This window comes from Hevea brasiliensis, chromosome 5 (genome assembly GCF_030052815.1).
Source record: "Hevea brasiliensis isolate MT/VB/25A 57/8 chromosome 5, ASM3005281v1, whole genome shotgun sequence".
Taxonomy (NCBI): Eukaryota; Viridiplantae; Streptophyta; class Magnoliopsida; order Malpighiales; family Euphorbiaceae; genus Hevea; species Hevea brasiliensis.
This window is the reverse complement of record NC_079497.1, coordinates 56,192,101-56,207,423: the sequence shown is the minus strand read 5'-3', so window position 1 is coordinate 56,207,423 and position 15,323 is coordinate 56,192,101. Positions and strand designations below refer to the sequence as shown.

Sequence of the window (15,323 nt, the reverse complement as noted above, 5' to 3'; positions counted from 1 at the left end):
GAGTGGGTTGTGGCTGTGGTTACGGTGGAGGAGGGGCTTGTTGAGATGGTTGGGGAGTGCCTACCCTCGTTCTTGGGCGTTGGGTTGGAGGTTGGGGTGGAGAAGGTGAGGATTCTCCTCTTTATCTTAAAGAAGAGCAGATCCTCCTTGCAGATCTCTTCGCAGGAGCTATGGGTGTGTTTTTCGGAAGGAGAAGAGTATGATTTTGGTGAAGGGAGATGAGATTTGAGAGGTTTTTATAGGCTAAGAAGGGAGTAGATGAAGGATTTTATGTTTATGAAGGGTTTTAATGCTAGGGGTGTATTTAAAGAGTCATTAGGACTCTTCGTTTTACGCGTTTCGCACCCTAGGAGTCATGTCTGCGATGAAATACATGGGTCGTGTATCACTACACGGGTCCCGACATGTAGGGTCGTGTAAATTTCTACTCGAAATTTTCAAAATCTGTCATAGTACACAGCCCGTGTAAATCAGTTATGGGACCTGTGTAACTTCTTGTCTCTCGGGTTACTTTATTTGATATGTTACACGACCCATGTAAAATTCAAGGAGCCCCATATAACCTTCTGTCTCTCAGTTATTCTGCTAGAGACATTACACGGTCCGTGTAATTTGGGATATGGACCCGTGTAAATTTCTGTCTCCTGAAGGGTCGAGATTGCGTGAAATTTATGGACTTCCAGAAAGTTACACGGGCCGTGTATTACCAGTACATGACCCGTGTAATTTTCTGATTTTTCAAATCTTTGGCAGATGAAAAATTTTATCATCATAACACATGAAATGGATGAAAAGATTAACAATAGAGTTACTTCCCTGGTTTTGTTCAATTTTCCCTTTTGTGGTTTTGACTTGGCGATTCCCTTCCTCTCTTGATCTCTATTCCCCTTTTCAAAAATCCTACAAAATGAAATTCTAATGAGTATGAAACAAAAATTCAATATTGAAGAAAAAGAAAAGAAGAAAAGTTCAAAAAAAATTTGGGTTGCCTCCTAAAAAGCGCTTGTTTATAGTCTTTAGCTGGACTTTGCTTGTTTATGGTTTGACAGTAGCAGGATTGAGAGTGCAATTTACTCCCATTTCTATGGGTTCTCCCTGAAAGTAAGGCTTCAGCCTCTGCCCATTGACCTTAAATGTGCCAAAGGTTTCGCTCCATACCTCTACTGCTCCATGTGGGAAGACTTAGGTGACCTTGAAAGGTCTGGACCATCTTGATTTCAGTTTTCCTGGAAAGAGTTTCAATCTAGAGTTGAATAAGAGGACAAGATCTCCTTCTTTTATCTCTTTCCTTGCTATGCGCCTGTCATGCCATCTTTTGGTTCTATCCTTAAAGATTTTGGCATTTTCATATGCATCTTGTCGGATTTCTTCCAACATTCAGTTGTAAGAGCCTTTTCTCACCAGCAGCTTTGAGGTCAAAGTTTAGTACCTGAATTGCCCAGTAGGCTTTATGCTCAAGTTCAACAGGAGATGGCATGATTTTCCATAAACCAATCAGAAGGGTGTTGTGCCAATTGGGGTTTTATATGCAGTGCGGTATGCCCATAGTGCATCATCTAGCTTCATGCACCAGTCCTTTCTAGATCTGTTTACAGTTTTCTCTAGAATCTGCTTCAGTTCCCTGTTTGATATTTCTACTTGACCGCTGGTTTAAGGATGATAAGGTGTGGCCACCTTGTGAGTTACTCCATACTTTTTCAGTAGTGTTTTGAATTGTTGGTTGCAGAAGTGGCTTCCTCCATCACTGATTATCTCTCGTGGTGTGCCAAATCTTGTGAAGATGTTCTTCTTAAGGAACTTGGTGACCACTCTAGCATCGTTGGTTGGTGTTGTAATAGCTTCTACCCATTTTAACATCTAATCAACTCCAACCATAATATACTTGTTTCCACGGGAAGAGGGGAATGGGCCCATGAAGTCTATTCCCCATGCGTCAAACAATTCTATCTCAAGTATACCATACAGTGGCATTTCATTCCTTCTTGAACTATTACCAGTTCTTTGGCATTGATCACAAGCTAGTACAAAGGATCTTACATCCTTAAATAAATGTAGCCAATAAAACCCTACTTGTAAAATCTTGGTTGCAGTCTTTGAAGTGCCTAAATGTCCTCTCTATAGTGACGAATGGCAATAATAAATGATACTTTCCATATCTTCCTCTAGTATGCACCTTCTTATCAGCCCATCATTACATCTCTTGTACAGTAGGGGTTCCTTCCATAAGTAATATCTCACATCATGTAGAAATTTCTTCCTTTGCTGATAAGTCATGTTTGGAGGCAGTACCCTATATACAAGAAAAATTAACAAAGTTAACGTACCATGGAGCTTTGGAGAATGCAAGTAATTGCTCATCAGGAAATGAATCATCAATTGGTAAATCTTCAAAGTCCTCTGTGTACTCCAATTTTAGTCTGGAAAGATGGTCAGCTACTATATTTTCGGATCCCTTTTTGTCCTTGATTTCAAGGTCAAATTCTTGCAGGAGTATAATCCATCGAATCAGTCTTGGTTTTGCTTCCTTTTTGTTCATAAGGTATCGGATTGCAGCATGATCTGTGAATACAAAGACTTTTGACCCGATGAGGTAAGATCTGAATTTATCCATTACAAATACCACTGCTAGGAATTCCTTCTCTATGGTAGCATAATTGATTTGCGCAACATCGAGTGTCTTGCTAGCATAATAAATAGCATGGAGCTTTTTATCTTTTCTTTGCCCGAGCATTGTTTCAACTACAAAGTCACTCATGTTGCACATCACCTCGAATGATAGCTCCCAATTCAGTGGCTGCATTATTGGTGCTGATATCAGGGCCTCTTTGATTCTGTTAAAGGAGACAAGGCAATTTTCATCAAAATAAAAAAGAACATCTTGACTTAACAAGTTAGTAAGTGGCTTAGCTATTTTGGAAAAGTCTTTGATGAATCTTCTGTAGAATCCTACATGTCCCAAAAAGCTTCGCACTCCCTTGACTGATGTTAGGGGTTGCATATTTTCAATGATCTTAATTTTTGCCTTATCAACTTCAATTCCTTTTTCTGATATCAAATGTCCCAGAACTATGCCTTCCCTTACCATGAAATTGTTAGTAGTATGCCCTAGAGCATATCATTTAGTATGTATCTTGTACATATTTTTAATAATAAAAGGCATTTCCACTTTTCCGTTTATATAATATATTTATGTGTAATAGAAAAGGTCCATTGATATTTTGTTAGAAATATTATTCTTAAGTTGTTAAGAATATGAGTGACAATATTTCTAGCACAAAGTATCATAAATAGGTTCACAATCGAGGATACTTCATAATAAGGACATGACTTATCCAGAAAGATTGTATTCATGTTTGTTCCCAAGTTATTTATATGAGATATAAATAAGATGGAATGGTGAGTCTCATGCCATATAACAAAAATGATAGGCACTTATAAATGATAAGTAGGCCGAACCAGTGACACTTATGACAAGCACATGGAGTTTACTCTTGTCAATGTTTTGTCATAAATCATATCAGTGCATATAATCTTTAGACCTGAGATAGCACAGTTATCTTGTATATAGGTAGTTTGAGTTTGATACTGCTTTCATACTTGTACTATGTATGGGTATATGGGCATGTGTTGGCTCTTACTAGTTATATATGGAGGTAGGTGTTGATCAAGATGGAATCTGTTCCTCTAAGTAAATAGAGATAAAATCCTATGTTCATTTAATTGTTCTTGATGTTTCAAGTTCCTGGCCAGGACAGATAGATTTATTCAGAAAAGAGTTTCTGATGAGAAAATCTTTTAATCAAGAACTGGAATTAAAAGAGAACATAATATTCATAGCAAATGGAGTTTGACATAAACCATGACTCCAGCTTGAGTTGGGATTTTGTAACAGAGAGATTCTAGTGCATGATAACATATGATTATAGGTTCATTTAAGGTAAATCTTATTACTAATTGGGTGGCCATGGCATGCTATGCTAGGTGTTAACCATGGTCTATGAGGTTCATAAAATGATTTAGAGAAATCATTTATGGTAAGAAAGAGTTCTGATGATATTAAGAGTTGATATCATGTCTCATTGCCAATTAGTGATGAGCCTAGTAAGTCACACACATACACAAGTTATCACCTATTTAAATATGATTTAATTAATTAATTAAAGAGTTTAATTGATTAATTAAATAGATTTGGTTTGCAATAAAATTGCAAAGTCCCTAGCATGACTTGAAACCAAATCTAGATTATTGGATGTGTAGTATAAATTAAATTTATATTTAAAGTGTTTAAATATGAATTTAATTGATGAGAAATTAATTAATAGAGATTAATTAATTAATTTATATTTGATATAAATTAATTAGAAGAAGAAAATAATTATTTTGGGTTAAGAACTCAAAATTAAGACACAGGGCATTTTGGTCATTTTGTACAGTGACACGTGGCACCATGAGATGGTGACACATGGCATAACACATAAGCTTGCCAAATAATTTTAATCATGTAAGATGATTAAAATCAAGATTAAATATAGGTTTGACACTTGGCACAATGTGATTGGGTTACTTAAACCTAGAGCTAATCAAAAGGTGACATGTGGCTAGGGTTTAATGTGTCAACCTAGCTATTTAAGTGGGGTTATGAAAAGAAAACACAACCAGCAGCCTCTCCTCTCATATGTCACGCCACTTTGAGCCTCTCCAGCTATTTCTCTTCATCTCTCATCAATTCAAAGAGATTAGCCATCAATCTCTTGAATTAAGAACACTAAAAATTGTTTCTAGTGTCCTGTTTGCATCTCTAATCTCTTAAAAGGCAGAACTTGAATTTCTAATTAATAGAAAAGGCTTTAGAAGCTGTTCAAGGGCTGCCATAGGTGTTCTTGGTGTGGACAAGCTAGAGGGACAACATCTGGTGTCCTGAAGATGAATCTCAAAGGCGCAGACACGCTGCAGCACATCAAGAGGTTAGTATAATCGTTCTTGATTTAATCTAGGGTTTTAAAATTAATCTGATTAATTTTAAAATCTTAAATGGCAAATACAGATCCAAAAACATATTAAAAGAGTTTTAATATGTTGTTTATCATTGAAATCAAATAGATAAAAATAAATCTTGCATGATGCATGTGACCCTAGGTGAAAATTTTTGAATTCAATGGTATAAACTTGTGTTTTTCACGCCTGCCTTCAATTGGTATCAGAGCCACTATATTTGCCATTTAGATTGTTGATTATATAATTTAATTGTGTGTTTGATCATGAGATCAAGAGATTCATTGGTGGTTGGATAATGAGATGTTGCGTCACACATGGAGAAGCAACCATTGGTATGCAACAATGGTTCCTTGGGTGGTTCAAGGTTTGGCTTTTAATTCTGCAATTGTTGTATGATCTAAGGCCTATTCTTTTACTAATTAAAGTGTTTAATTAGTTGTTTTAATCACACAATTAAATTATGATTCAAATCAGAATTTTAAAAATTGTTTGAATGTGATTCAAATCTGAATTTTAAAAGTTGTTTGAATGTGATTCAAATCTGAATTTTTAAAGTTGTTTGAATCATATTTAAATCTGATTTTTTAAAATTGATTCAATAAAATTAATATCTGATTTTTTAAAAATTATTTGAATGTGATTCAAATCTGATTTTTAAAAATGTTTGAATGTGATTCAAATCTGAATTTTTGAAGTTGTTTGAATGTGATTCAAATCTGAATTTTTAAATTTGTTTGAATGAGATTCAAATCTGAATTTTTAAATTTATTTGAATCATATTCAAATCTGGATTTTTAAGTTGAATATGAGATATTCAATTTAATTTAAGTATGTATGTTTTATTTAATTATTAAATAGTGATATGCATGATGGATGATCATGGACTATAAAAGACCAATGTGATTGGATTTATTTCTTTTATGTTTCTTTGGGATTGTAAATTAATTAATTTATTTTAATTTATTTTGGGCATGTATTATTAAGTTTGTAATATTTTTGGGTTGTAATTTCATTTATTTAAGTTCTTGTAAATTCGCCTTGGTATGCCAAGGATTACTATGTAATATTGGATTGCAAGAAGTTCAAGGAGGTCAAGAGCATTGGTGGGACCAGTGGGAGGAATTCAATATCAAGTGTTGATTATGTACTCCTTCAGCAACTCTTGTAAAATGAATGAATGAAATGCACCTAGGAATGCCCTGATTCAATTCTTGGTGGCTCAGAATTGAATCCCTTAGAAAGTCCATGATCATACCATATTTACTACTTATCCATGAATGCATGAGATGTATGGGAATGTATGCAATTATATGATATATGCATGCTAAATGGATAATGTGCAAAGTGAGACCTTAATAGTAATAAGGATGACCATAAAATCTTCCAAACAAATGATTAAGTTGGAAATGCTATAATTAAAGTAATTATAACATAAGCCCTCCATTGGGGCAATTATTTTAAGAAATTTTAAATAGTTGCATGAGATGCAATTAATTTAAGAGATTTTCTTAAGAATAATTGTTAAGCATGAGATGTTGTAAATATGTAAATGCTTTAGTGGCCAATATTGGATGTACCTGAGGACATTAAAATTATTTGCATAATTACTGGCTCAATGGGATCAACTTAACTAATGCAAGATAAGTCAATAATGGATGTACCTGAGATTTTAAGCATTAGGGGCTAGGTAAAGGATTGAACCTCACATGAGATGTGATGGGCAAGGAGTTGCTCACTTATAGTTTATTGTAATTCCAATAATGGATGTACCTGAGGATGATCAATAGAATTATAAGAATTCAATCACCTACTAGAAATCCATCCAACTAGGATTTCCGTTTTCTACTTTGGAAGTGTAGGATTCGCTAAGTTAGTGGGAGGACCAATTTGATTAAAAGACCATAATCATTTTGGTTAATTACATGATACATTTACTAATTAATCTGGTTATTTTCTGCAGTTAATTTTCTGATAAAAATGAGCACAAAACAACCACCACCATCCAATATCCTTGCAAGCATACTTGATCACAACAGTTGACAGACCTAATCATGCGATTGGCTAAGAAATTTGAAACTTGTCTAGAACCTTGAACATATAGGATATGTTCTATATTCAAATGTTCCTGGTCCCTTACCTCCAGAGGCCACACAAGAGGAACATGATACTTTGGACAAGTGGAAGGAGCATGATATGAGAGCTAAGTGTTACATGCTTGCTTCCATGAGTAATGAGTTACAGAAGCAACATGAGAACATGCAGAGTGCTAGTGAGATCCTCCTTCACCTACAAGAGTTGTATGGTGAGCACAAGCAGAATGCTAGGTATGAGATATCTAAACAGCTTATTCCGTATGAGGATGTCCGAGGGATGTAATGTTGGGGATCATGTCCACAAGATGATTCGGCTGATTGAGCAGTTGGGAACATCTTGACTTCACATGGGATTTCCAACTACAAACGGATTTGATCCTTCAGTCCCTTCCTGAGTCTTTTGGGAATTTTGTGACAAATTTCCATATGACTAAACAGGAATGCACCTTAGCTGAATTACTCAACATGCTGGTTATTGCCCAAAAGAATATGCCAGGCAATAAAGAAAAAGAGGTAGCTTTGGTTGCATCTTCTTCTCACTGGAAAGTCCAACAAGAAGAAAGGCAATAAGAAAAAGAAACCTCGATTCTGGTCCTTCCAAGAAAATAGCTAAACAGAAAAGTAAGACTAAAGCTGATGGAGGCAAAGGAAAGTGTTTCCACTGCCAACAGGAAAGTGTTTCCATTGCCAGTAAGAAAGTGTTTCCACTGGCCAGAGTGTAGCAATCTAAATGAAAGCAATGCCATGGTGAAAACCAACTCAAGTTCAAAATATACTTGGCACTTAAGGTTAGGTCATGTTGCAGAAGATAGGATTGCAAAATTGGAGAAAATGGGGATTCTATCCTCATTGGGCTCTGAGCCTACTCCAACTTGTGAATCTTGCCTTCAGGGCAAAATGACTAGATCACCCTTTGTTGGACAAGGGCTAAGAGCTGAAAATATTTTGGAGCTAATACATAGTGATGTATGTGGTCCATTTAAAGAAATGGCTAGAGGGGGCTTTCATTATTTTATTACCTTTACTGATGATAAATCAAGGTTTGGGTATTTGTATTTGATGAAATACAAACATGAATCCTTTGAAAAGTTTAAGGAATTTAAATCTGAAGTAGTAAATCAAACAGGAAAAAATATTAAAGCTCTTCGATCAGATCGTGGAGGTGAATATTTGAGTACTGAATTTGATGAATACTTGAGAGAGCATGGCATTGTTTCTCAGCTGACTCCTCCAGGAACGCCACAACTGAATGGTGTATCTGAAAGGAGAAATCGTACCCTATTGGATATGGTACGTAGTATGATGAGCTATACTGATATGCCAATCTCCTTTTGGGGATTTGCATTAGAATCAGCTTTGTATATTCTGAATAGGATTCCATCAAAATCAGTTTCTTCCACACCTTATGAGATATGGCATGGAAGAAAACCAAGTCTTAAGCATGTTAAGATTTGGGGTTGTCCAGCTTATATCAAAAAGCTGAACACTGATAAATTGGAGACCAGATCAGAAAAAGGTCGATTTGTTGGATATCCAAAAGATAGTTTTGGATATTATTTTTATTTGCCTACTTCACAAAAGGTTGTGATAAGTAGAGATGCCACATTTCTTGAACAACAGTTTGTTCAAGAAGGAGGCAAAGGAAGGCAAATAGAGTTAGAATTGGAGAATTCTGACCAACCAATGCATCGATGGATATAGATCCATCTAGTCAACCTATACCCATTGATGAAACATCTACACTGTTCCTCGTAGAACAACAAGTGTATCTCACCCACCAGTGAGATATGATTTTCTTCATGAAGAAGAACAAGAGTTGTCTACTCATGAAGAAGTAGATCATGGAGATGATCCACTTACCTATGAAGAAGCTATATCAGATATAGACTCTTCAAAATGGATTGATGCTATGAAATCCGAGATTGATTCCATGTATAAGAATCAAGTTTGGGATCTTGTTGACCCACCTAAAGGTATTGTACCTATAGGAAACAAATGGGTTTTCAAGAAGAAAATTGGTTCTGATGGAAAGGTAGAGACCTATAAGGCAAGGCTAGTAGCGAAAGGGTTTCGCCAAAGGCAAGGAATCGACTATGAGGATACTTTCTCGCCTGTTGCCATGCTTAAATCAATTAGGATTTTATTAGCAATAGCTGCGTACTATGATTATGAGATTTGGCAGATGGATGTCAAAACAGCTTTTCTTAATGGATACATTGAAGAAAACATTTTCATGGAACAACCTAGGGGATTTGAATCCCAAGATGGTTCCAAGGTATGCAAGCTAAAGCGATCTATTTATGGGTTGAAACAAGCTTCGAGAAGTTGGAACATCCGTTTTGATGAAGCCATTAAATCCTTTGGTTTTATCAAAAATGAGGATGAGCCATGTGTATATAAGAAGGTTAGTGACAGTGCTATCACTTTCCTTGTCTTATATGTGGATGACATACTGTTGATGGGTAATGACACAGGTATGTTGACGACTATAAAGGTATGGTTGTCAAATACATTCTCCATGAAAGACTTAGGGGAGGCAACCTATATTCTTGGGATTCGCATCTATAGAGATAGAGCGAAAAGGATAATTGGTTTATCACAAAGTCTATACTTGGAAAAGGTGTTAAAGAGGTTTAACATGCTTGATTCCAAGAGAGGATTGTTACCAGTGAGACATGGTATCCATCTTTCTAAAGAGATGTCTCCAAAGACACCTGAAGAAAGAGATAAGATGGCCAGGATTCCATATGCTTCGGCTATTGGAAGTTTAATGTATGCAATGTTGTGTACTAGGCCAGATATCGCATATGTCGTTAGTTTGACTAGCGGTATCAATCCAATCCGTGTTTGGAACATCGATAGTCACAAGAATATTCTTAAGTACTTGAGAAGAACTAAGGATTTATTCTTGATTTATGGAGGTGGAGACTTGCAATTGGATGGTTATACCGATTCGATTTCCAATCGATATCGATGATAGAAAGTCTACCTGGATATGTGTTCATTTGTAATGGAGGTGCGATCACTGGAAGAGTTCCAAACAGAGCACGATTGCGATTCCACTCATCGAGGTCGAGTATATTGTTGCATCGATGCCGCAAAGGAAGTCGTTTGGATAAAGAAGTTCGTAATGTAACTTATAGTAGTTCCTTCCATTAAGTCGCAGCTCCACTACATCGTGACAACAATGGAGCAGTCATACAGTCTAATGAACTAATGTCTCACCCAAAATCAAAACACATATAAATGCACTACCATATTATCAAGGATATAGTTGGGCAAGGCGATATAGACATGCAGAAAATATAACATCGACTAAAAACCAAATGATCCATTCACTAAGCCTTTGTCATAATCTCGCTTAGACCGACATCTTGAGAAGATGGGTCTAAGATATTGTAATGAATGGCTCTAGTGCTAGTGGGAGATTGTTAGTAGTATGCCCTAGAGCATATCATTTAGTATGTATCTTGTACATATTTTTAATAATAAAAGGCATTTCCACTTTTCCGTTTACATAATATATTTATGTGTAATAGAAAAGGTCCATTGATATTTTGTTAGAAATATTATTCTTAAGTTGTTAAGAATATGAGTGACAATATTTCTAGCACAAAGTATCATAAATAGGTTCACAATCGTGGATACTTCATAATAAGGACATGACTTATCCGTAAAGATTGTATTCATGTTTGTTCCCAAGTTATTTATATGAGATATAAATAAGATGGAATGGTGAGTCTCATGCCATATAACAAACATGATAGGCACTTATAAATGATAAGTAGGCGAACTGGGACACTTATGACAAGCACATGGAGTTTACTCTTGTCAATGTTTTGTCATAAATCATATCGATGCATATAATCTTTAGACACGAGATAGCACTTATCTTGTATATAGGTAGTTTGAGTTTGATACTACTTTCATACTTGTACTATGTATGGGTATATGGGCATGTGTTGGCTCCTACTAGTTATATATGGAGGTAGGTGTTGATCAAGATGAAATCTGTACCTCTAAGTAAATAGAGATAAAATCCTATGTTCATTTAATTGTTCTTGATGTTTCAAGTTCCTGGCCAGACAGATAGATTTATTCGTAAAAGAGTTTCGATGAGAAAATCTTTTAATCAAGAACTGGAATTAAAAGAGAACATAATATTCATAGCAAATGGAGTTTGACATAAACCATGACTCAAATTGAGTTGGGATTTTGTAAATGTAGAGATTCTAGTGCATGATAACATATGATTATAGGTTCATTTAAGGTAAATCTTATTACTAATTGGGTGGCCATGGCATGCTATGCTAGGTGTTAACCATGGTCTATGAGGTTCATAAAATGATTTAGAGAAATCATTTATGGTAAGAAAGAGTTCGATGATATTAAGAGTTGATATCATGTCTCATTGCCAATTAGTGATGAGCCTAGTAAGTCACACACATACACAAGTTATCACCTATTTAAATATGATTTAATTAATTAATTAAAGAGTTTAATTGATTAATTAAATAGATTTGGTTTGCAATAAAATTGCAAAGTCCCTAGCATGACTTGAAACCAAATCTAGATTATTGGATGTGTAGTATAAATTAAATTTATATTTAAAGTGTTTAAATATGAATTTAATTGATGAGAAATTAATTAATAGAGATTAATTAATTAATTTATATTTGATATAAATTAATTAGAAGAAGAAAATAATTATTTTGGGTTAAGAACTCAAAATTAAGACACGAGGGCATTTTGGTCATTTTGCAGTGACACGTGGCACCATGAGATGGTGACACATGGCATAACACATAAGCTTGACAAATAATTTTAATCATGTAAGATGATTAAAATCAAGATTAAATATAGGTTTGACACTTGGCACAATGTGATTGGGTTACTTAAACCTAGAGCTAATCAAAAGGTGACATGTGGCTAGGGTTTAATGTGTTAACCTAGCTATTTAAGTGGGGTTATGAAAAGAAAACACAACCAGCAGCCTCTCCTCTCATATGTCACGCCACTTTGAGCCTCCAGCTATTTCTCTTCATCTCTCATCAATTCAAAGAGATTAGCCATCAATCTCTTGAATTAAGAACACTAGAAATTGTTTCTAGTGTCCTGTTTGCATCTCTAATCTCTTAAAAGGCAGAACTTGAATTTCTAATTAATAGAAAAGGCTTTAGAAGCTGTTCAAGGGCTGCCATAGGTGTTCTTGGTGTGGACAAGCTAGAGGGACAACATCTGGTGTCCTGAAGACGAATCTCAAAGGCGCAGACACGCTGCAGCACATCAAGAGGTTAGTATAATCGTTCTTGATTTAATCTAGGGTTTTAAAATTAATCTGATTAATTTTAAAATCTTAAATGGCAAATACAGATCCAAAAACATATTAAAAGAGTTTTAATATGTTGTTTATCATTGAAATCAAATAGATAAAAATAAATCTTGCATGATGCATGTGACCCTAGGTGAAAATTTTTGAATTCAATGGTATAAACTTGTGTTTTTCACGCTTCCGTTCCTTCAGAAATGGCATTTTTCCCAATTTAGGACCAAGTTTGATTCTTCACATCTTTGCAACACCTTAGATAAATTAGCTAGGCAATAATCAAAAGTAGTTCCATAGACAGAAAAATCATTCATAAAAACTTCCATGATATCTTCAATATAATCAGAAAAGATAGCCATCATGCATATTTGAAAGGTAGCGGGGGCATTACAAAGACCAAAAGGCATTCTCCTATATGCAAATGTTCCATAGGGATAAGTGAATGTTGTCTTTTCTTGGTCTTCTGGTCAATAGGAATTTGAAAGAATCCTGAATACCCATCTAGGTAACAGAAATAAGAGTGTTTCGCTAATCTTTCTAACATTTGGTCAATGAAGGGGAGGGGGAAATGGTCTTTTCTGGTGGCACTGTTCAATTTCCTATAATCAATGCACATTCGCCAACTAGTGACTACTCTAGTAGGGATTAGTTCATTGCTTGCATTTTGGATAACAGTTGTCCCACCTTTCTTAGGAACTACATGTACTGGACTAACCCATTTACTATTAGAAATTGGGTATATGATACCTGCATCTAATAGTTTTAAAATTTCTTTCTTGATAGAGGCATTAAACTAACGCTTGAGCTAAGAAATTTTGACAAAGGCCCCTTGATAGAGGGCCTTGTCTATTTTCTTGTTACTAATGATACAGGGTATGGAGAAGCTTCCTGGATCCTTCAACTTTAGAGGCAATTTGTTTTGTAGAATGGCACTGCATTCCTCTGTTAGAGCTACTGTTCCATAGTCTTTTAGCTTCCTTTTCCTTGACAGAATTTCCTTAAGAAATTTGGCATGAGATAGCATCTGAGAAAGTGCTTCAGTGAAGGGGATGTTGATATAAAGTTTCAATAAAACTTCCAAAAACTTCCCAAACTACTTGTCCTGTTTGGCTTTCTGAAATCTCTGAGGAAAAGGTAGGGGAGGCTGGTATGGTTCTGGTAATTTCTTTGTCTTCCTTGCTTCCTCTTCTTGATCTTTCTTAGCTTCTTCCTCCTTTTTCTCTGCTTGGTCTTTAGATTTTTCTATGGTTTCCTCTGTTGATTCTACCTCTGGTTGTACTAGAGTTCTCCCACTCCTCAGTGCAACTGCTTTAAAATGCTCCCTTGGATTCATTTTTGGTTGACTAGACAGTTTGCCAGTAGCCTTACTTGAAGAACTTGCTTGCTGAGCGATTTGATTCTCTAGCATCTTGTTATGGGTAGCAAGTTGGTCCATTCTGGAAGTCAGCTGTTTAATTAATTCAGTTTGTTGTTGTTGAGCTGCTAGGAATCCTTCCATCATGGTTTCCATGGTCATTTTTGGTTCAGGTTGTTGAGGTTGGAGAGGTAGTGATGGTTGTGCAAAGTTTTGACCTCTGTTCTGAAATCCAAGGGGTGCTGGAGGTTTGTACCCTTGTTGCTTGTTTATTGACTGGTTTTGCTGATTAGACCATGAGAAATTTGGGTGGTTTCTCCATCCAGGGTTGTAAGTATTTGAATACGGATTGTTTGGCTGCCTTTGGTTGAAGTTTCCTCCATTATTCACATAGTTCATCTTTTCTGTAGGTTCATTGAAATTGCTGTATTCTGAATTCATGTATCCTCCTTCATAGCTGTCCTCATGTTGACTATTTGTACCAACTACGTTGGCTTGCATTCTTTTAAGTTTCTTTGTGAGCTAATCAAATTGGGCATTTATCATGCTTAAGGCATCTACTGCCAAGACCCCTGTAGTTCTTCTTGCATTTCCTCTTTCATTTGACCACTCATAATTATGGTACACAACCCTTTTTAGAAGTTCAAGTGCTTGTGGCACTGTTTTCTCCATTAGATCACCCTTTGCAGCTGAATCAACTGTGCTCCTTGTAGAGGCTAGTAATCCATTATAAAAATTTTGCACCAATAGCCAATCTTCTATGCAATGGTGTGGACATTCCCTCTGCATGTCTTTATATCTTTCCCATGCGTCATAGAGTGACTCTCCTTCCTTTTGTCTGAAGGTGTTGAGCTCAAGCCTCAGCTTTGCGGTCTTTGCAGGTGGGAAATACCTTGCTAGAAAAGTTTGAGAGAGGTTTTCCCAGGTAGTGAATGTTCCAGCCAATTGAGAAAGTAACCACTTCTTTGCTCTGTTTCGAAGGGAGAATGGGAATGCTCTGAGTCTTATTGCTTGATCAGACACTCCATTCATCTTGAATGTATCACATAGAGCAAGAAAGCACTGGAGGTGATAGTGTGGGTCCTCTGTTAGTGAACCTGCAAACTGGGTTTGTCGAATCATTTGGAGCCATGCTGGTTTTAATTCAAAGTTGTTGGCTTCCACTGTGGGTCTAGTGACACTGGGCTGAAATCCTTGGATAGATGGAGCTGTAATCTCTCAAGAGTCTTGGTCTGTCGTTATTATCGGCCATGGTTGGGATTTCAGGATCTCCTTGATAGTGCTCTTGATGTTTCCTTTCCCTCCTGACAGCTTTCAGAGTTCTGTCTATTTCTGGATCACAGTCCAAAATTTTTTCTGGCTTTATTCTGGTCATATACCAAATTGGGCACCTGAGAGAAAAGAAAAGAAATACAACCAGTAAAATAAAATTACATAATAAATATAATTACCTAAATCAGCTAAATCGCCTATCACTTAATATTACTAAAACCAAAAATTCCCCGGCAGCGGCGGCAAAAACTTGTTTCGCTATTTTGCAATCACCGCAAGTGCA

The 15,323-nt window shown here is 36.0% G+C and overlaps 1 non-coding gene across 1 annotated transcript; it reads left to right on the top strand.

The window, feature by feature from the left end:
• Positions 1 to 14,528: 14,528 nt before the first annotated feature.
• On the top strand, positions 14,529 to 14,635 carry LOC131180441 (small nucleolar RNA R71). The gene has a single exon (XR_009149214.1). It is a non-coding gene; the product is annotated as a small nucleolar RNA R71 (small nucleolar RNA).
• The last annotated feature ends 688 nt before the right edge of the window (positions 14,636 to 15,323 follow it).